This window comes from Schistocerca americana, chromosome 5 (assembly GCF_021461395.2).
Source record: "Schistocerca americana isolate TAMUIC-IGC-003095 chromosome 5, iqSchAmer2.1, whole genome shotgun sequence".
In the NCBI taxonomy this organism is placed as follows: domain Eukaryota; kingdom Metazoa; phylum Arthropoda; class Insecta; order Orthoptera; family Acrididae; genus Schistocerca; species Schistocerca americana.
Window position 1 is genome coordinate 328021959 of NC_060123.1, and position 23497 is coordinate 328045455.

General features: G+C 43.3%; 1 long non-coding RNA gene and 1 other non-coding gene across 2 annotated transcripts in view; one reads left to right on the top strand and one right to left on the bottom strand.

Annotated features, from left to right (window-relative positions):
* The window catches only part of LOC124616204, a 496138-nt gene that overhangs the window by 38416 nt on the left and 434225 nt on the right, over nucleotides 1–23497 (top strand). The gene's annotated exons all lie outside the window — the stretch shown is intronic.
* On the bottom strand, nucleotides 22817–22891 carry Trnat-agu. Its single transcript has one exon. It is a non-coding gene; the product is annotated as a tRNA-Thr (tRNA).

The window sequence follows — 23497 nt, forward strand, 5'->3', positions numbered from 1 at the left end:
GTTTCGAATAAGTTTTCTGAGGTAACCCTAAATCGATTGAGGCCAATACCGCGATGAATCTCATTCTGGAAACATCTCCAGGCTGTGGCTAAGCCATGTCTCCGCAATATCCTTTCTTTCAGAAGTACTAGTTCTGCAAGGTTCGCAGGAGAGCTTCTGTAAAGTTTGGAAGGTAGGAGACGAGGTACTGGCCTGTGAGGACGGGGCGTGAGTCGTGCTTGGGTAGCTCAGATGGTAGAGCACTTGCTCGCGAAAGGCAAAGGTCCCGAGTTCGAGTCTCGGTCCGGCACACAGTTTTAATCTGCCAGGAAGTTTCATATCAGAGTGAAAATCTCATTCTGGATACTTCCCCACCCTTTACCAACCCGAGCTCCTGCTCTCTCTGTAATGACCTCGTCGTCGACGAGACGTTAAATCCTATTATACCTACGTACCTACTTGTCACCAGTTGTGTACCGTCGCGAGTTCCCAAGAAATTACGAAGATGGCGCAGGAGCGATCTTTGAGAGCGAGTAAGTGCGGGCGTTGGCGCACAGTGGCAGAGTGCATTGCACGCGGGCGGCCCCTGACGGCTCCATATAAACAGCGGCCGTATATATGGCAGCTTGCTGTTGCCGCGTGGGCTGGTGGTCGCGCCGTTCGTCACGATGCGCCGCTGTGCTGCTGCCACCGTGGGAGCACACAGGCGCGTGGCCAGAGCTGCCCTACCCCACACCGTTAGCAGATGCTCAGGCGGCGAAAAAGTGGCTGCAGCTGTCGTCGTATTACTCTATTTTATTCTAGTTTCAAAAATTTTGTACAACACAGGGTTTTAATTTTCCTGACCAGATCGATAGGGTTACAACCTTAACGGCGCACCTCTGTTCCTTCAACTATTTTATTTTACATTCGCGTAAGTGACGCTAAACATTTCTGCAGTACTTAGCCCTTTCGTTGTTGATGTGATACGTATTTACCACTGAAGTAATACGTTGTTTTGAACGTTGGGGCGTGTATGTCTTCTATCTGTCAAGTGCTAGCATGTAGCGAGATAGAATGAAATTTTCACTCTACAGCGGAGTGTGCGCTGACATAAAACTTCCTGGCAGATTAAAACTGTGTGCCGGACCGAGACTCGAACTCGGGACTATTGCCTTTCGCGGGCAAGTGCTCTACCAACTGAGCTACCCAAGCACGACTCACACCCCGTCCTAGAGCATTTGCCCGCGAAAGGCAAAGGTCCCGAGTTCGAGTCTCGGTCCGGCACACAGTTTTAATCTGCTAGGAAGTTTGATGTAGCGAGATGCTTTCGGAACCTCGAGAAAAATACTACGGACCATGGGGTGGATATATAGAACGCCGTGACCGATCAAATGGGCCAACGAGTGTTTATAGGTGGCACAGTGTGCCAGATTTACGAAATCAGGTCAAATCGCCAGCTTCTCCACTCCAACAATGTCTGCAGCAAAAATGGTTCAAATGGCTCTGAGCACTATGAGACTTAACATTTGAGGTCATCAGTCCCCTAGAACTTTTAACTATTTAAACCTCAATAACCTAAGGACATCACACACATCCATGCCCGAGGCAGGATTCGAACCTGCGTCCGTAGCGGTCGCGCGGTTCCAGACTGAAGCCCCTAGAACCGCTCGGCCACAACGGCTGGCGTCTGAAGTAACTAATTGTGTTTCCTTATACATCGTAGATATTGTTTTCAAACGTTACGTCACACCTCAGTAATTCTGCTGGTTTGTACATAATTTGTGTGTAATGGGACGTATATGCCCCATAAAACTCACAGAATGTAGAAAACATAGGTGTGTGGTACGTCAAAACTATCTTCAGATGGTACGTTGAAAACTTGTGTGCGATATTTAATGTTCTCCATTGCCAGGAGAATAAATGTGTTTCCGTACTGGCTTGTTGTACTTTTTTCATTATTGTCATCCTGATGTAATCATTCTAATATGAAGAGTTTAACTCTGAAAATCCGAGGTTCACATGAAAACATGGATGTAGTTATACGATACTGCGGTGGCGGTGTTACACTGATGACGACGCACTGCGGTGACCACAGATCTTACTAAACACATCAGATGAATTCGCAATTGCCATTTCATCTGATGTGTTTAGTAAGATCTGTGGTCACCGCAGTGCATCGTCATCAGTATAACACTGGCACCGCAATATCGTATTTATCTGCCGATACCGGGCATACGACTTTGAAAGATAACATCTGACCTGTACGGGAATACACATAGTGGATGTGCGAGTAGAGATTGTAGACGTGTGGTTGACGACATATGGGAGTTTGGGTGTGGCCGTGAGCCGTGCACTGGCAGCCAGATGGTAAGGCGACCGCTCGCGATAAGCAGGAAATCTGGCTCTGAGTTCCGGTCCGGCACGAGCTTTCACTGTCGTCATTCCATTCTACAGCTGATGGTAGTCATTATTCGCAATTGCGAATTGATCTGATGTATACGTATAAGGTTCGTGGAACACAAATATCCCACCTCACGATTTTCAAACTCGGTCAGCTCAGTTTTTTTGGGAGTGAATGTGTATTATTTATCACAAAGGAAGACACATCTTGACCTTGTGTTTTTCAAATATACGCAAAATAAATTTTAACCACAAAATGGTTACCAAGGGGTATTCGCTCAAGATTACGCGTTACCTACATACCCACTAAGTTTTTCTGTGTTTGCAGCATGTGACGGGTAACTCGCATTGGATAGTCACTGTAGCAGTCTGTAGTGATATGGAAACCAAATGTCTGCAGCTGTTTCTCCATTCTTTCTCAGCATTCGGGTAAGAAAGGGTTTCTGATAGGATTGAAAGTAATGAAAGCGGTTTTAACCAACAACCAATGATATTTAATTTATTACACCTACTGCTAAACACGCGTGATACTGGTCTCTTGTCCAAGCGGTGGATATTGTCTGATCGTCATGTGATGGGACCTAACTATAGATTTGTCTAGCGAATTTTCGTGCATGGGATATTAACGCTAGAGAAGGCAGGGAAAAGCATTTCAAGTAATCGGAAAATACCTACACAATCCTAATGATTATTTGGCAGAGTATTTGACACCTTTCCGTATAATGACAGGAGACGAAACTCCACTTCAGATTATCGAGTACTGTATAATAACGCCACTGGAGACAGTAATCTACCGCAGGAAGCCATGCTAGAATTGTCGTCGGTTGACAGAAGGGAGATCAGGGCCGAAAAATCGGAAATCCTCTCCTCTCCACGGCTGATGATTGTTTTCGAACAGCAACAGAGGGGTGAAGAGCAGAAGGAAAACCAAAAGGAAGAGTGAAAGAGAAAACAGTATCTTCGAGAACAGAAAAACCTCATTCTGAAAGAAAACTGCTCATAATTCTCCAGAAAACTGATTCCGCCCAGGGTGTGAACGTGATTTCAATGAGTACTGAGTACTATTAAATGTAAAGAATGCTGGCATGATGACAATTCGGATTATGAAGGTGTAGGACGTTACCTATGCGACCACTGCTGAAGAATTTCACGACTGACTGCTTATTCTTATTTGCCCGTACGGATAAGAACGCAGTTTCTGCCTTCGTACTCGCACTCTTATTATGCCTGTCTTAAGCGTAAAAATTCATCTATTTTTGTAATTATTAATAAGTGGCTGCTTAAATAACAGACTGATATATAAAGAACTAGATTAAAATAAAAGATTAAACATATATTCACATGTTTCCTTATCTGCACACACTTACCCGAAATTCTCTTAAGACGTCACTCAAGTTTTATAGCAGGTTCATTTTTCTGATGTGGTGCAATTTTCCAGAACACTCCCTTCCATTCAAACGTTTTGTTATCGATCCGCGTCTTGTTGTCCGTTACTGTATTGCTAGAAGTTGAATCAATAAGTGTGGTTCTAGATTCTGTGGGTAAGTAGTGCGCCTCTCACCATATTTATCCACATTAAGGACAAGCTGCCAGTCGCTGTACCCAGAGGAAATATGGTAGAAAAATTCTACATTTTCTTTCAATTTTAAGCGGTGGCACTTTCCTGTAGACGAAATGTCTTGACAACAATACCTAGGACTATTCTGTTCAGTCTGCCTGCGCAATTCAATACACCAGTATGTACTGAGAACGCGTCTTTGTGACCGACAGTTACTTCTGATGAGGGTTCACCGTCGATGTTTAATTGTCGGATACTGTCCGTCAAGAAGTCTTCGAGCCAAGTTCGAAAGGTGCCACATATGGTGCTTTCTTTTCAATGAGTGAACGGCACTGAGACATTCGGAATAAATGAGGGCGATGAAGAAGTTTCCTTTCCAAGGCCGTACAGTCCAGCATCGCTATGCCAATCAGGCAGAATCGCCGTAAACATTGAGGCAATCTCTGACCGGTGCACCAGGCTGAAGATACGTGTTTGTTAAAACATCGTGCCCTGTTGCGTCGGAAGTCCGTAGCTGCCTCATGCACATCTTCGTCCGACAGGAACCGTTGCTCTTCAGTGCTTTTTGTAATTGGCCGAAGGCATGAAAATCGCATAGAGAGAGATCAGGACTATGGGACGGGTGCTCGAATGTCTCTCGCTCGGTCTGGCATAACTTCTGCATTACGACATTTGAGATATGAGAACATGCGTTATAATGAAACAGCAGGACCTCTTGTCGCACACCATTCCACAACGGTGGTTTTCGACCCCATACACATCCTTTACTCTCCGATGAATGTTCACCGCTATCTGTCCTTCGGCAGCCAAGAAAATAGTAACAGCATGTTGGTCCTGTTCCGGCGTTTGATAAAAACGTCGCCATAGTTCGCTGTTCCACATTTGCCGCACGCACGTCGGGAAGACACGAATGGCACACTAATCACTTACCTACATGTCAGTGCTTATATACCCGTTCGGAGTCGCGACATGTTGCGTATAAGCTGCAGCAAAGACCTAACGGAAATTTTTTTGTCGCCCCATGTAGAATTTCTCCTGCAAACACGATGTGAAAGATGACGTTTCTGAAGAGAACGATCTCTGTTTATTTAAATAATTCTTCCTAGATCTGAGTCGATATTCTGAAACAAAAAATGTAATTTTCTGTCACGTTACACCATTGTGTTCGAGCTTACGATATGTTACAAGGTTTTAAACAGATGATCTTGTTTTACAATTTTCAAAAAACACTTTTTTATTATTCTTGCTAGTATCAGCGTCGTGTTACATCATTATCGTAGTCGATGGAATTTTGGAACAGAATCCATACACATCCTAAATCTGCGCAAATGCATCTACTGTTTTCAATGAAATAAATGAATCTTCTTCACAGTAAGTTTATTTGTGGGAGATGCACGTCATAGTTTGGCATAAAGATCGAATTTAAAAAAAAAAATTCTTATGGAGTTAACTCAGATAAAGAGAGTCGACGATATCTTGCACAAATCTAGATGTTATTAAGTACATGTGCTTTTCATTTCTTAGCTGTACCCAAAAATATGGGTACTTCAAATGGGAAAAACTCGCATGAGACTGCAATATCAAATTGGGTATCTAAGTAGTTAGTTACAAGATTGCGAAACAAAAGACGGAACAACAATTATAAAGTCAAAACTTTTATATTTTAGAGGTTCCAGTTGCATACTTTTCTGAAATAGTCATTCAGTTCAAATTTTATCACAACGCCAATAAAATTTACTCACTGAAGACCAAAGAAACTGGTACACCTGCTTAATATCGTGCAGGGCCCCCGCGAGCACGCAGAAGTGCCGCAGCACGACGTAGCAAGGACTCGACTAATGTCTGAAGTAGTGCTGGAGGGAACTGACACCATGAATCCTGCAGGGCTGTCCATAAAACGCAAGAGTACGAGGGGATGGAGATCTCTTATGAATAGCACGTTGCAAGGCAGCCCAGATATGCTCAATAATGTTCATGTATGGGGAGTTTGGTGGCCAGCGGAAGTGTTTAAACTCAGAACAGTGTTCTTGGAGCCACTCTGTAGCAATTCTGGATGTATGGGGTGTCACATTGTCTTACTGGAATTGCCAAAGTACGTCCGAATGCGCAATGGACATGAATGGATGCAGGTGATCAGACAGGACGCTTACGTACCTGTCACCCGTCAGAGTCGTATATAGACGTATCAAGGGTCCCATATCACTCCGACTGCACACGCCCCACACCATTACTCAGCTCCCACCAGCTTGGACAGTCCCCTGCTGACATGCAGCGCCCATGGATTCATGAGGTTGTCTTCATACCCTTACCCGTCCATCCGCTCGATACGATTCGAAACGACACTCGTCCACCCAGGCAACATTTTTCCAGTCATCAACAGTCCAATTTCGGCGTTGACGTGCCCAGGCGAGGCGTAAAGCTTTGTGTCGTGCAATCATTAAGGGTACTCTGGTGGGCCTTCGGCTCCGAAAGCCCATATCGATGATATTTTGTAGACTGGTTCGCACGCTGACAATTATTGGCGGCCCAGCGTTGAAATCTTCAGCAATTTGAGGAAAGGTTTACACTTCTGTCACGTTGAAAGATTCTTTTCAGTCGTCGTGGGTCCCGTACTTGCAGGATCTTTTCCCGGCCGCAGCGGTGTCGGAGATTTGATGTTTTACGGATTTCCTGATATTGACGGTACACTCGTGAAATGGTCGTATGGGAAATCCCCACTTCATCGCTACCTCAGAGATGCTGTGTTCCATCGCTCGTGCGCCGACTGTAACATCACATCTTGATAACCTGCCATTGTAGCAGCAGTAACCGACATAGGTGTTACCGATTGCAGCCCCTTATCTTACCTGTTAACAAATCTCTGTATTTGAAGAAGCTTGCCTATACCAATTTGTTTGGCGCTTCAGTGTATAAGTATGTAGCATCTACTAAGAGTTTCACAGACATTGCAACAATAAAAACATTTAGTGGTTGGAAGTTTGTGCGTCAGTTTGTAGGTCAAAGGAATTGACGTAGTCGGTAATTTCTCATATAACTTACGATTTCAACCATATAATAACCTCTCCCATTTTCCTGTTTTTGGTTATGTTACTGATATTACATATTTTAACAGCTGTTTTAGCGAGGAAAAAACACATCTCACTGTCAAAAGCGCATAATTTATCGCTTGGTAATAAACTAAACAAACATTTTTGATCTTACTGAATCAACAGAATGCATAATCAATGTTTTGGGCACTGAAGCACGGCGTTAGTGCTCTGGCGCGAGACGTGGTACTGAAACCCAAGAAAGCCAAAGACCTTTGGTTCCCACGTTCTTGTAAACTGTCAGTGCCCCGTCCTGATTAACGTCGATGTCAACGGAGCGTTAACCCGAAGTTAGCCAGAATTAAACTTTATTTGCAGTTTGTAGGCAATGCCCCTATATGTCACTCCGATGAACGGAAGCGGCACTTGCACTTAATCAGATATATCTGCAAGTATAAGTTTGCAGAAGGACCACACCTAACTCACCACACAGCTATGTAAATCAGGGTATTTATGACTATTACTCGTTTTCCTGGTGAAGCATCTCCGCTGTAAATCTAGTCAAGCTGCCGACTTGATGGCATTCGCCAAGTCGATGGCGTTAAATTGTGGTTTAAAGAAAAATGGGATGCGAAATTCTTCTAATGGAATATGTCCATTCTGTACTATTTGCCCGGCTGGACTGCTATTATTATACGGTTCTTAGCTCTTGTCTAGATGGATGATGCAGTGGTTCCCAGCCCCTAGCAGATATATTTTTTTTGAGAAAGCTAATGTACCGGGATTTAATAGATTTCTCTTAACAGATGTCGAGAAATAGTAAAGATCGCATGATGTTCTAATAACGTTTCCACTTTTTGTGTAAGAGTACACTACTTTGGCGAAAAGACGGGACTCATTGAGCAAACTGCGAAAAACACATAGTGTGCATGCGATGTGAACTATTTCGAGGCACATTTGTTAAAGCCTAATTGGAAGAATCTAAGTAAGTAAGTCCGCGCATAGAATTGACGTTTTCAGTAGTGTATAAAATAACAAACAATCAGCATAAGGAAATGATAGTATATTCTGAAACATGTCTCCACAATAAATTACCATGAATGTTAGCAGCAACGGTGATTTGAAATATAAAATATTTATGGGAACAGTCTTCCAACCTTCGAAGTCAAAAATTAAATTGAAAGTAGAACAAACACGATGGTAGTTTCTTTTTCATTCTTAAATAAACCTAAAGTATGGGACAATCAGTATACGACGTACAGAAATAACATTATTAATTTTTTTCAGCATCCGTGACTCTATTAATTATATATGGTCAGGAAATAATGCGAAGACAGTGGGTACTTTATAAAACTCCTTTTTTGTATAAGCCATCAGTTGTTTCGGATATCTATGACCTCATCTAGTAATATTCACTCGTTGTACGCTACATGGCACACTTAGTGTTAAATATGCGATAAATACGTATGGTATTGAAAGGTGATGGGAAATGCCAAAATACCTGCACATGATCTTGAGTTTTCGACTTTACAGCATTGCTTTGTTCCGCAATTTTCCTCAGACCCTCGCGTTAGGTAAAATTGCAGTTCAAAATAAATATCACCGAAACTATTATTGAATGTTAATATGTAATTTTTCACTCACACCTTTTGCAGCAAGTAATGTTTTGATTTGCAACCAAAGCGCTTCTATTGAGAAAAGATGCAAATATATTAAGATTTTATTTTAGGGGCAGTTACCGCTGCAAGGTGAATATTAATGGAAGATATGAAGCAACAGTGATAATGAAAAAAAAAACATTGATTGTCACTGAGTTGCTATAAATATGATTTTCAGTAAGAGTGAGTTCATATTCTAAATACTGTTCTTGATCGTCACTGAAGGGCCGGAAATTTCACTGTCAGTAAGAGTGAGTGCATATTCCAGATAATGTGAACAACGGAATAAGAATTCCAGTAAACGAAAATTACTTTAACTAAAAATTATTTCCCAACCCAGGAGCGGGCATAGTGTTAACGTCACACACTGTTTCATGCACTCAAAAATAAGTGAATGGCACCATCTAAAAGTGACCCAAAATTTTATAGAGCAGTGACTCGTCTGGAATTCATCACGCTTGACATGTAGAGAGGAAAAATTTTTCAAAGCGTTGTCAGAAATACAAAATCTGAGAAATACTAAAGCAGTGTGTTGTTGCTGGATAGTACAGGACCGATCACTATACCCCTTTACGTAAGCGGCACGAACACCAACGAGAGAGGTGGCAGAGAGCGTAGGAGGGGTACCGAGAGGTCGCGTCCGACGGCCGTCCGCTGCCTGTCAGCCAGCACAAAGGGAGTGATTTGAAATCAAGAGCGCTTGCCAGTGTACGTCAATCCCTCAAATCAGATAGGGAGGCCGTTATCGTAGGACATCTAGGCGGGCTTGTGCCCTGCGCGTGGGAAGAGCCTCTCCGTGCTGCATACCCAAACGACCCATAAACCAGACGCTGCGTTCGTGCCCACAGGCCTCGTACATACTGCAGTTTAAACGTCGCCTGCGCCTCATTGTCGAGAGTGACACGCAGTAGGAAGTGCAGGCGTCTATAGCGAAGCATTTGGAGCCTCCGTCTTTAAAATTTTTGGAAGGAACCATGATACGACCGGCAAAATTTGGGCTCGATGAATATGTAAGGTCAGAACTACACTGCAGGCAATGGAAAGGCGTGGTGATGATATAATGGACCGTTGCATTTCCACCGAAGCACCGATTAATGCTTTTTCATCGTAAGTGTGCCATAAGAATAAAGTGAAACAAAATTTGTAACTTGGTCTAAATGTCCTATAAACAATATTCTTTTAGATGGGACGCTGACTTTACGAAACGCTCACACCGTTATAAAAGTAATATTATGACCTCTGCCTGCCTAAAGGGTTACGTTACAGAAATGAATAACAAAATGGAGTTTCTTCGTTAAACTTTCACCTTATAATGAGGCCATCTCCCTGTGTCCCATTCTTCTGCAGTAATTTACGATTCTCTGTTAGTTTCGCGAATAAGATACAGAAACTAAGATTTGATAATTACACCCTATGACTCTTTAACGAGGTTACAATATGAAGTAGATAATCCACATTAATTTCTAACGAGTCGTCAGCTCATAGTAACGACGTGTCAGAAGATTCCATTAATTTTTATCGATTCATGACACTAGAAAATATCATCTCGTTCATAGAGATAACTAGGTAATCTCTATCTTTTCTTAGTTTGTAGATCGTGACTCATCTTGATAAAATGGTTCAAATGGCTCTGAGCACTATGGGACTTAACTTCTGGGGTCATCAGTCCCCTAGAACTTAGAACTACTTAAACCGAACTAACCTAAGGACATCACACACATCCATGCCCGAGGCAGGATTCGAACCTGCGACCGTGGCGGTCGCGCGGTTCCAGGCTGTTGCGCCTAGAACTGCTCGGCCACACCGGCCCGTACTCATCTTGATATTCTTTGAACTACTCTCACTTGCGGGTACTACGTGGAAATCGCAAGCTGAAAGTCTGCAATGTGCGCTAACTCTGTTCATACCTCCCACAGAACTCTCTGAACCGCAATTCTTCTTTTTGTTGTATCTTCGATACAACGTTTCTTTGCATTAGCATACAGGAAACCAACTTGTTGTTAACTAAGAACTGAAAACTAAAATTTCCTGTCTTGAATTAATTATGCATGTTTATGTAACGATTTTTACTTTTATCTGGGTTACGTGTACTACGCCTGATCTGTACTTCCCACGAGCATCAGTTCAAAAATTTCTGTGGTCATGGCAGCAGTGCAAAAACAGAGTTCTCTCCGTAAACCCCGCGGACCGTCTCCAAGTCCGAGCCAGATGGAAGCTTTGAATCCGTGTCAGACGTGCTCGGGTACCACATTTCGTAACATCCTGTCTGCCAGAGGGGTAGTTTTCCCGGTTCGAGTCCTGTTCTGGTACACAGTCTGAACTTGTAATATCCGCTTACGAGAGCAGAAACATACTTTTATTCTGAATAAAAGAGACGCAAAACTTACTATTCGATCGTTGGTGGGTGAGTTTGACGTTGTTATTGAGGAAAGCAAATAGAAAACACAGTGTTAAGCTACGAATTTAAAAATATGCACTCACATTAAGGACATTACCCTATTAATGTTTGTTTGACACACAGGCAAGAAATACATAAAAAAATAATGGTACTCCTCAGAGTGAACAGAGAACCAGGCTGTGAAGGAATTCCAAGTCTTATTTACATTGAACACTCTGTGAAATCAACCCCTTTTCTACCACATTTGAGTCGAGAATCTCTTATGAAGCGAATAATCCCACGTGTCTGAGAGACAGCACAAGCTACTATAGTTTACAAAAACGATAAAATAACATACGCGCAAAGTTACAGCCCACTATTGCTGATCTCGATCTCTTGCAGGATCATACAGGCTATTGTAAGGCCATGACGCTCTTAGTCGCTCGCTCTCAGCGAATCAACGATGCTTCAGAAAAATAATCTGCCGGTGTGAAATGCAGCTTATTTTATTCACGCTCAATATCTTGCAAACAGTTAATGCAGGTGAACAGGAAATTTCGTTTTCGTAGGTTTCCAAAAGGCGTTTGTCGCCACGCAGCATCGTTGACTAATAATCAACACACGATCATGCGGATTTTGTTCATTAAACGATGGCCCCTATGATTTTCTGAGTAATGGATTCCAGTACGTTACTCTGAACCGCGAACGATTAACAGAAACGAGAGGAATATCGAGTGTGCCTCAAGGAAGCAAAATAGGGCCACTAATGTTCTCAGTATATACAAATGATTTATCAAATACATTATCTGATCAAAAGTATGTAATGTAGAATAGACATCTAGATTTCATGTGAGGCGGACCAGCCAGTATAAAAGGACGCGGGGAGTATTTTGGCAGTAAAATAGCAGTAATAGCAGAATAGGTCCACCAGGAGAGGTTTGTGACATTGGCTGTCATCGGAGTAACAAATCCACCAGGGGCCTCCCAAGTCTTCTAGAGCTACACAAGTGGACTTTCGGTTATTTGATTGGGAAGTCCCGGCGGGGTCAGGGATTTTCTCTGCCTCGTGATGACTGGGTGTTGTGTGATGTCCTTAGGATAGTTAGGTTTAAGTAGTTATAAGTTCTAGGAGACTGATGACCATAGATGTTAAGTCCCATAGTGCTCAGAGCCATTTGAACCATTTGATTGGGAAGTGGAAACGCGGAGAAAAAACGAGGAGGGAGAACCACGACTAAAAAAAACCAGGTAGATTTCATGTACTGACGGATAGGGACCATTGAGTGTTATGGAAGGTGATTCTAAGAAATTCCATGAAATAAACGGAAGGAATCACTCGCGAGTTCCAAAGTGCTGCCAACAGTCCAGCTAGCACAGTGACAATGCATAGACAAAAATAATGGGATGCAATGGTCGAGCAGCTCCCCATGAGCCACACATATCCGTAGTCAGTGCTAAGGGACGCTTGAGATGATGCGAGGAGCGACGCCACTGGGCAGTGGATGCCTGGAAAAAGAGTGACTTGCAGTGATGAATCACGCTACATCTTGTGCTAATCCGACGGAAGGGGTTGGGTTTGGGGAATGCCTGGAGAACGTCAACTGCCGCCACGTATTGCACCAACAGTGAGGAACGGTGGAAGTTTTTACACGGTGTGAGGGAGTTTTTCGCTCTTACGGTGTGATCATTGGGCTCCAGAAAACTCTTAACGCGGAGGGATACGAACGTATTTTATAACATTGCGTAGTGCGTGCAGCAGAGGAACACATTGGAAACCATGATTGTTCGTATCACTATGACAGTGCACTCTGTCATAAAGCAATATCAACGGGTTGTGGATAATAATAATCCTGAAATGGACTGGCCTACCTAGAATCCTGACCTGAATCCAATGGAACAGCTTTGGTATGACTTAGAATGTCGACTTCGCCTCAGAAATCAGCGTCCAACATCATTACCTTCTCTGGTTTCGACTCATGAGAAATAATGGACTGCCACTCCTCATCTGGCATTCAGACACTTCGTTGAGTGTCCCCAGCAGCCGGCCGCTGTGGCCGAGCGGTTCTAGGCGCGTCAGTCCGGAACCACGCGGCTGCTGCGGTCGCAGGTTCGAATCCTGCCTCGGGCGTGGATGTATGTGATGTCCTTAGGTTGGTTAGCTTTAAGTAATTCTAAGTCAAGGGGGCTGGAGACCTCAGATGTTAACTCCTACAGTACTTAGAGCCATTTGATCCATTTTTTTTTCCCCAGCAGAGTGAAGTGGTCACAGAGGCAAAGAGTTGACCCACCCATCTTAATGTCCACGGATAGGTGTCCGGATACATTTGATCAGATAGTGTAGTGTCAACACCCCTATCAGGTTGTTCACTATTGCGTTCTTCCAATAAACCGCAGTCTTTGATTTGCTTTCCCAGTACCGTTATCTGCTTGATGGTTCCAATTTAAGCTATCGTAATTGTAATACCTAAGGATTCAGTTGAATAAAGAGCCTGTTGATTTGTGTGTTATATGCGTAACCGAAATTTAGCGGATTTCTTTCTGCATTCATGTGGATGACTTCACTCTTTTAATTATTTAGAGTCAGGTGCCACTTTTTGCACCACACAGGCATCTTGCCTAAGTAATTTTGCAATTGGTTTTGATCAAAAATGGTACAAATGGCTCTGAGCATTATGGGACTTAACATCTGAGGTCATCAGTCTCCTAGAACTTAGAACTACTTAAACCTAACTAACCTAAGGATAACACACACATCCATGCCCGAGGCAGGATTCGAACCTGCGACCGCAACGGTAGCGCGGTTCCAGACTGAAGCGCCTAGAACCGTTCGGCCACTCCGGCCGGCTGGTTTTGATTGTATGGTGACTTTATTAGACTATAAACGATAGCGTCATCTGCAATCAATGTAACAGGGCTACTCTAGTTGTCTGCTAAATCCTTTATGTGGATCGGTAACAGGACAGGAAAAAGAGTAAGGTACTGGATTGCATTTCTGACAGAAAATCACAGACGGAGTCAGACAACTGAGATGACGCTTCATAGACACGCAATTTAAAAAGAAGTCACCTCTGAGGAACGGTGTCAAAACCCTTCTGAAAATCTGAAAGTATGAAATCAATGTGACGTCACCCATCGACAGCACTGATTACTTCGTGGGAATAAAAAGCTAGTTATGTTTCATGAGAACGACATTTCCTGAATCCATGTTGATTGTTTTGTCAGTAAATCGTTTTCTTCGACCTAGTCCATAATGTTCGAGCTGAGCGGTCTGGGGCACCTTGCCACGGTTCGCGCAGCTCGCTCCGTCGCGGGTTCGAGTCCTCCCTCAAGCATGGGTGTTTGTGCGTTGTCCTTAGCGTAAGTCAGATTAAGTAGTATGTAAGCCTAGACATCGATGACCTCAGTAGTTTGGTCTTGTAGGAACTTAAAACCACCACCATCATAATGTTCGAACACAACATATGTTCCAAAATGCTACTGTAAATCGACTTTAGCGATAAGAGTCTGTAACTCAGCGGATTACTCCTGTTTCCTTTCTTGCGTATTGGTTTGATATGGGCAACTTTCCAGTCTTTAGGTACCGATCTTTCGAGGAGCGAGCGTTATATGTGACTGCTAAGTATGGACTGCTAAGTATTGTATCAGTATGCTCTGAACCATCAGCTATATTTATTGATTTCATTCCTATGCAGCCGGTTTTTAGGTGTTGAGCACAGCATATGTAGACCCCTCTGTGAAGATGTGCTGTAACACCGAAAGCGGTTGCGTATGAATAAAGCTAGTAAGTTGTGTTATCCTTACCGCTTATATGAAAAAAATAACAATGTCCCAATACCCATCAGAAGATGGCTGCATGGAGATCGTGTTACAATAATCGGAAGGACATGATAGTGAACTCACGTTGGTGTCTTGACCTGTGCGTAGTTATTTGGTGCAACATACGTCCGGAATCTCACCAAGGACTTGTCGAATCCATGCCACGCATATTTGCTGTTGTGTTGCTTTCCAAAGGTGGACCAACACGGTGTTAACGAGGTCATAATTTTTTGGCTCATCAATGTATACGTATTCAGTAAGGAAAAAACAGAAATAATCTCATTAATTTTTTACTTTCTCTGTCGTAAAGACAAATACTATGAACATGAAATAGCTCTCTGGTGCTGATAAAGTAATTGTTTGAGACGTGCAGATCATCTCTTTATTGACGTGCTGTGTGGATTATTACTACGTGGCAGGGGCTTCGTTGCGCATCTGTGGAAAGGAGGGCCATTGAGAACTGGCGGACAGATGCAAGTTTCAGGATGGCGCCCGCCCAGCCATCCTCCTGTGGATTACTCATCTGCACGCGGGTTGAGTGTGCTGGCCGTACGTAATTGGTTAAATTGTGAAGGGCCGCGGAAAACGAACCGCCAGGCATGCGGGAGGGTGCTGACCAAAGTTTCCCCAGTTCGACGCAGCCCTCGAATAGCCGGTCTGTCGAAAGCCACTTGTTCCGCTAGCAAATCAGATTTCAGGTCCTGGCCACATGGGCCCCACTAGCCGCTATGGCCCGCTCGCTCCCTCCTCGCGATTTCAAGCTGCTTAATTTAACTAACCTCATACGGAGGAAATGTGCTCCTGTAGCAGATAAATGTTCAGTTCGTCACACGAGCGTTATTTTCGATCTTCCCTAAACAATAATTGGCGTGTTTGCATGCTTGTCGACGACCAATTTTTTAAATTTTTTCTACAATAAAATTTGACTTTTGTTCTGCCACTGGCATACCTGCTCAACCATACATTCAATCACACATCGTTTAAAATGTTGAAGGCGATTTTATCACAAAACAAGGTATAACAATGTGGTATGATAGAACACTTGGTCAGACTATATGGACTCTACATGATTAACAGAAATCAAGGCAGTTGACCAGTTACAGGCACTGAAATAAATCAACGATTTAGGTTTAAAATTTGTGCCGGAGCGGGACTCGAACCGGAATGCTCCGCTTCTCTAGAACATGTCCATCACAAGAGACACCACATATTTATGTGTGTGTAAGAGCGAGGACGGTTGTTGGTACTTTCAGTGCGGATGCACCACATATTCAGAATCCCTGCGGGACTTAGCGAATGGCTACAACCAGGGGACTGTCAATACAGCCACTGTACCACCAGAAGTATCTGTGCTGTCGGACATGTCCGACAGAACAGACACCACACATCCATGTATATAGATTCTGGCACTTCCAAATGACGATCACAGTTAGGGGTATCACTTTGGTGCGAAAGAGTTAGAGTTGTTGGGTCTGGTAGGTAATGACTGCGTTTCGATTAGTGATGGCACTGTTCCTCGTAGTACATAAGTGTGCAAAAGTGGCTCGTGCTAACTTCTTGATAGACTTTTCGTTATAACAGTAACTTTATAGTTAGTTAAAAGGGTTAAATCGAAGTACAAAAATTACAAAAGATTCTCTCTAGCTGCCACAGGCCCGATATTTACTTCGTGATGTCATAGGGCACGTAGAATATTTCCGTAAGTGGTGCTATGATTCATTATTAAAATGCGTAACTTGGAGTAAAATGATAGATTTACACGTTTTGGCGTTTCTCCCCTGATGATGATCAAAGATTCAACAGCGGAATTTGTGGCTGTATGAACTACATGAACTGCCGATGGACAACGCTGGAACTGCAAATTAGGCTACACTGCTAACCATACCGCAAAACACTAGCGCACGATCGTTTGGTTTCCGGCAAATCACTCTGAGCGAGCAAAGCGTACCCGAACGGCAATATTTTGTAATTCCAACAGCAAAAGGAACAGTTACACAAAGAAGATTGGAGGACCAACTGTTAGAACATGTGCTTTATAGCAATTGCGCTGATCCTTGCGAAGCGCAGAAATATCGTTGGCATATTAGTTCTGGCTAACGGAGCGGAAGACCACAACAGGTTGACCGAACTCCGTTCTCTGCGCTATGCGAGCGGTCAAGAGCGTCGATTTAAAGAACTGATTTGCGTCCGTGCTCCTCACGAACGAACAATTTTGCTTTGACGTGCTCGGCAAGTTACGGTGCACACAGAGCGGGTAATCGTAGTCACCGTGGGCAGTTCTTTTGATACGTAGGCGGAAGTGAACCAAGGCAGGCCACTCATCTCCACAAAGCTCTCCTGTGTAAGGCCCGAGCTGTCTGCTCGCTGACACTGACCGTCCTACCTTCGTTGCCCACCTATTTGCACTGTCAGCAGGGGCGGGAACACTTCATCTTCATCCACATCTTCCGTTTTACGACCCACGCAGATATTCTCTAGTGACTTTGGCTCTACGACTTTCTGTACGTTGCCAGTTTCTCTTTTTATTTTTCTTGTTGCTTTCTCCGCATTTCCCTCCAAAGCTGCTGCGAAAGTAATAGCGGCTCTAGTTTATCGGTATAACGAAGTGATTGGCAAAAAGCGCAAATCATTTCCCTCTTGAGGAAGAGTCGTCGAGCTGAGTCACATAATTGTTGACGCATATCGATGATATTATACCCAATTGTGGAACATGTTCTATGCTCATGCATAGTACCTGGGTGTTAAAATTACGAACAACTTCAGTTGGAAAGACCACATAGATGTTATTGTGGGGAAGGTGTGCCAAAGGTTGCGTTTCATTGGCAGGACACTTAGAAGATGCAACAAGTATACTAAAGAGACAGCTTACACTACACTCGCTCGTCCTCTGCTAGAATATTGCTGCGCTGTGTGGGATCCTTACCAGGTGGGATTGACGGAGGACATCGAAAGGGTGCAAAAAAGGGCAGCTCGTTTTGTATTATCACGTAATAGGGGAGAGAGTGTGGCAGATATGATACGCGAGTTGGGATGGAAGTCATTAAATCAAAGACGTTTTTCGTCGCGGCGAGATCTATTTACGAAATTTCAGGCACCAACTTTCTCATCCGAATGCGAAAATATTTTGTTGAGCCCAACCTACATAGGTAGGAATGATCATCAAAATAAAATAAGAGAAATCAGAGCTCGAACACAAAGGTTTAGGTGTTCGTTTTTCCCGCTGTTCGGGAGTGGAATGGTAGAGAGATAGTATGATTGTGGTTCGATGAACCCTCTGCCAAACACTTAAATGTGAATTGCAGAGTAATTATGTAGATGTAGATGTAGATGAAGAGTGAAAACCGCTTCTAAAAAACCAACATGGATTCTGTAAACAGAGATACTGAAAAATACAGTTCGCTCTGTTCAGCCATGAAATCAAGAGCACCGTTGATAAAGGTGGTCAGATTTATGCCTTATTCTTTGACTTGCTGAAGGCATTCGAGTCTGTCTGACACTCTCATTTGGTGAACAAAATGCGAGCTTACCGAGTGCTGGACCAGGTTTGTAAATGGACTCAGAACTTTCTAGATGACAGAAATCAACACTTTAATCTTAACGTTACGAAATCAACAGCTGTAAAGAGAATTTCGGAAATTTCCCAAGTGAGTGTTATAGGGCCGTCACTCTTTACGATTATATTGATGACCTAGCGGATAACAATGGAAGCTCCGTGGAGCTACCTGCAGACGATGCTGTTGTCTGTAGGAAGGCTGCAACGATAGAATGCTGTAGAGAAATGCGGGAAGACCTGTGGAGGGTCGATGTTTGGTTTGGGAACTGGCGATTGACCCCGAACGTAAGCAGATTGAGCGTAAATAGGTGAAAAGATTCCACTACCGCTCGATTACGCTATTTGTGAAAAATAATAGGAAACATTAACAACTGTAAAATACTTAGGAATAACAATCGTCCAGAGCGACCTAAAGCAGAATGGCATCGTAAAACAAACAGCAAGAAAAGCAGATGCCAGGTTGAGAGCGATTTAAAGAATTTTAAGAAAGTGTAATTCATCCATAAGAGAAGTTGCTTACAAGAACTAGTCCGATTCGTGAGTATCGGTAATCAGTCTGAGACCATTTACGAAGGAATTATGAAGATTTACCCTGGACTTTAACGCACTGTCGACGTGTAACTCATTAAAGCCAGAGTGTTATCTAGAAACAGAAAGGAATTAATGGGGAAATCAGTGTGGCTTATCAAAGGAACCAGGGCAGTAATAGCCTGAACTGAATTAGGACAATTAAAGCAAATCAAAATTAGGATGAACAAACAAAAATTTGAGCCTTGTGTTTCTCGGATGAGCTCAGTTTCGGAAACAAAGGGTTAAATCTCTTATTTTAGGGTTTGGCAAATTTCGAGAAATGTTTCTGTTATTCTCGCAAACATCAGCTTCTTCATACCGGTCGCAGGTTCGAATCCTGCCTCGGGCAAGGATGTGTGTGATGTCCTTAGGTTAGTTAGGTTTAAGTAGTTCTAAGTTCTAGGGGACTGATGACCTGAGAAGTTAAGTCCCATAGTGCTCAGAGCCTTCTTCATTCCGTTACGTTCTTATTTCTTTATCATCAATTTTGATGCTGCAAGTGATACACCTTTTTGCATTTCAGCACTTGTTATTCCATGGTGCTCTTGACGTCCCCACATTTATGCTTTAATCGGTTTAATTGTGTATCTCCCTGGTTCTTCTCCATCAGAATCTGTTTCCTTGAAATCGTAGTGATTTTTCCACCCTAAGTTGCTCTACCTGTTTTCCTGTGTTGGTTTCCACTATTACCTGCATGCAAATTTGTAGTTAATATACAAATCAACAGATGAAGGCAGGCATTGAACTTGCGTCTTCGTATTACATACGTCCAGAACTCTGCAACAACAAAGACTATTGTGCTGCCTTACGTGAGACCAATCTCTGAGCAAGATGTTGGACACAGAGGGCACATCACCTGTGCTGACGACCCATTATCTCATGTTGTCCTTGAATGTCCTCGCTCCTGATCGTAACCTGTTCAGCAAGATCCTAGCAGGCCAGCCTTATCTGCATACATGGGTTATCTGCTACGCTGCTGTCATCCATCAGTGGAGGGTGAGGTTAGATGTCTTTTCTTTCCGCGGCTCCAAATTTAATCCTCAGATGGAACTTTAGGCTCTCAGATGTTCGCAGAAAGTTATTCTGGGACCTCAGTCGTGGAGAAGTGGTAAGGCCAGGTAGCGGACGGTCCCTGTTTCGTCATGAAGCCATTTCTTACATTCAGTCATGTGTTATTGCGCACGTGATGGGGCAAGCATAACAGCCTGTCCACGAGAGTAGTCTACAAGGAACCTATAACAGACACACAGGTATAACTTATACCGCAAACTGACTTGCACAAGATGAATTATACCAGATTGGGAAAAATATTCTGCGGAAAAAAACTGACATGGAAGGGCCAGTGCTACGCTACCAGTTCAACAATCTGATTGTTTTCGAACCAGATCCACACGAATACGTTTTGCTTTTGTCTTCTTACCGTGGAGTTGATGGGCGTTTACGTGTATGTCTTGTATATAAATGCGTCACGTTCTGACCAGTAGCCGTTCCATTAACCACATGTTATTTTCACTCTGTTGTAGGAAAGAGTCTCAATAGGACCCGTGTTACGAAAGACAACACCATTTTTTCGAAAGCAAATTGTTTTTCACCAGTTCCCGTTCTGGTATATACACTCTTCCCAGCGTCCCAGCCATTTTAACTCTTGCATAAACAGAAATGAGTACCTGTATCGACGATGACTTTATGTTAGCACATTTATGTGTGTAAGCCATTTCTTCATTTTTGGGAACAGGAGGAAATCGTAGGCAGCTAGTGCGGGCGAATACGGAGTGTTTGGTAACAGTTCATAAAGCAATTGATGCAGTTTTCCGGTGACATCTCCAGATGAACGTGCTGACGCGTTGTCGTGGTAAAACAGCACTTTGTTGTGCTGGAAGAAATTTCGGGTTCGCAACCGGCCGTCATCATTTACAGTCCGCGATATTTCGACTGGGGACCTGCTCAGCCTCAAGTGAGCCATCGAAGACTGACGTAGACGCGAGTATTCTGAGCATACATCACAATGAAGTTGACAGCCGGTGGCAGTGCCCTCGCTGGTGGAACCGCAGGACTCGTGTCAGCGTTGCCGCCTGCGAAATATTGCCAACAAAGCGAAAAAATGGTAGAGGGCTTCGTGGCGTCTTCTCCTATTTATCCAATTTATGCTTTTTTGTTTTAACTGACAGTCCCCTCTTAATGTGCCTGGTAGAATATCCATTTTTCCCGAACGCTGTCCTTAGGTGGGCAAGCTCTTTAGGTAAACTATACGCATATAAGACTGTGTAAGCCCTTAATACAAGTTTTTTAAGCACACTAATACGGGGGTTGGAACTTTAATAATGACTACTATCATCTGTAACTTATACAAGACAGATAAATTTTTCGAAGTTGTACTGTTCTTCAAGATAGTCGCCAACTTATGTCTAACCCGTTGCAGCCATGTGGAAGTCGTAGGACACCCTTGGCAGCGCCAGTTCTGCATCTACATCTATACTCTGCAAACCACCGTGAGGTACATTGCAGAGGGTACGTCCACTGTACCAGCTATTAGGATTTCTTCTTGTCCCATTCACGCGTGGAGCGGGAGGAATGATTGTTTGAATTCCTCTGTGCGTGCAGTAATTATTCTAATCTTGTCCTCACGATCCCTATGTGAGCGATACGTAGAGGGTTGTAGTATGTCCGTAGAGTAATCATTTAAAGCCGGTTCTTGAAACTTTTTAATAAACTTTCTCGGTATACTTTACGTCCGTCTTCAAGAGTCTGCCATTTCAGTTCCTCAAGTATCACTGCGACACTTCCAAATGGATTAAACAAGTTTTTGACCATTCCTGCTGCCCTTCTCTGTATACGTTTAATATCTCGTGTTAGTCCTATCTGGTATGGGTCCCACACACTTGAGCTGTATTCTAGAACCAATCGCACGAGTGATTTGTAAGCAGTCTCTTTCGTAGACTGATTGCACTTCCCCAGTATTCTACCAATAAACCCAAGTCCACCACCTGCTTTTCCCACTACTGAACCTATGTGATCATTCCATTTCATATCCCTACAAAGTGTACACCCAGACATCTGTATGAGTTGGCCGATTCAAACAGTGACTCACTGATATTATAGTCACAGGATAGTACGTTTTTTCCTTTTGTGAAGTGCAAAATTTTAAATTTCTGGACATTCAGAGCAAGTTGCCAATCTTTGCACCACCTTGAAAGCCTATCAAGAACTGATTGAATATTTATGCAGCTTCTCTCAAATAGTACTTCATTATAGAAAACTGCATTATCTGCCAAATGCTTGATATTACTATTGATATTGTCTGAAAGGTCATTAACATACAACATGAACAACAAGAGTCCGAACGCACTTCCCTGGGACACAACCGAAGTTTCTTCTACGTCTAAAGATGACTCTCCATCCAAGATAAAGTGATGCGTCCTCCCTACTAAAAGTCCTTAATCCATTCACAGATTTCACTTGATATCCCATATGATCGTACTTTTGACAATAAGCGTAAGTGCGGTACTGATTCGAATGCTTATCAGAAATGAAGAAGCCTGATCGAAACATTTCAGTACGTCATGTGAGAAAAGTGTTAGTTGGGTTTCACATGATCGATGATTTGGAAATGCATGCTGATTTGCATTGAGGAAGTCATTCTGTTTAAGATACCTCATTATGTTTGAGCTCAGAATATGTTATAAGATTGTGCAACAAATCGATGTCAAGAATACTGAGCGGTAGTTATGTGGATCACTTCTAATACCCTTCTTGTAGACGTGCGAGACCTGTGCCTTTTCCGAGAACTGCGAACGGTTTTTTGTTCGAGGGATCTACGAAATATGTAAATTGAAGGGGAATCACTGCTATCAGATGCAACAGGATATTAAGTGGAGTCAGCGATGGCATGCGAAAATGTGTACCGGACTGGGATTCGAACCCGGGGTCTCCTGCTTACTAGGCAGGTGCGGTAGCCACTGCGCCATCCGGGACACAGTGTTATCGCAACAACACGGACTATTTCGGTACACCTCACAGCCGATCTAGACTCCCACCGAGCCTCACCTATCCGCAAACCCTGTCCATTATACTGCTTTTCGCTACTTAAGAGATTCCCACAGAAGGTTGGACGTATTTATGCATTCGCACTGAAGAAAGTGGATGGATCCATTGCCCAGCGCCGGCCGGGTTGGCCGAGCGGTTCTATGCGCTACAGTCTGGAACCGCGCAACCGCTACGGTCGCAGGTTCGACTACTGCCTCGGACATGGATGTGTGTGAAGTCCTGAGGTTAGTTGGGTTTAAGTAGTTCTAAGTTCTAGGGGACTGATGCCCTCAGATGTTAAGTCCCACAGTGCTCAGAGCCATTTGAACCATTGCCCAGCCAGGCTTATCAATTATCTGAAAGCATGGTGCCTACAATAGATTCTAGTTAGAAGAGGAGCTAAATCAGCCATAAATTCAATAACATATTTCATTAATCTTTTCAGTAGTACAAGGATTACATTGGGCAATTCCCCTGAGGTTTCTTTTGTAAAGGAACATTTGAAAACGGAGTGAAGCATTTCAGCTTTTGGTTTCCTACCCTCAATTTCAATTT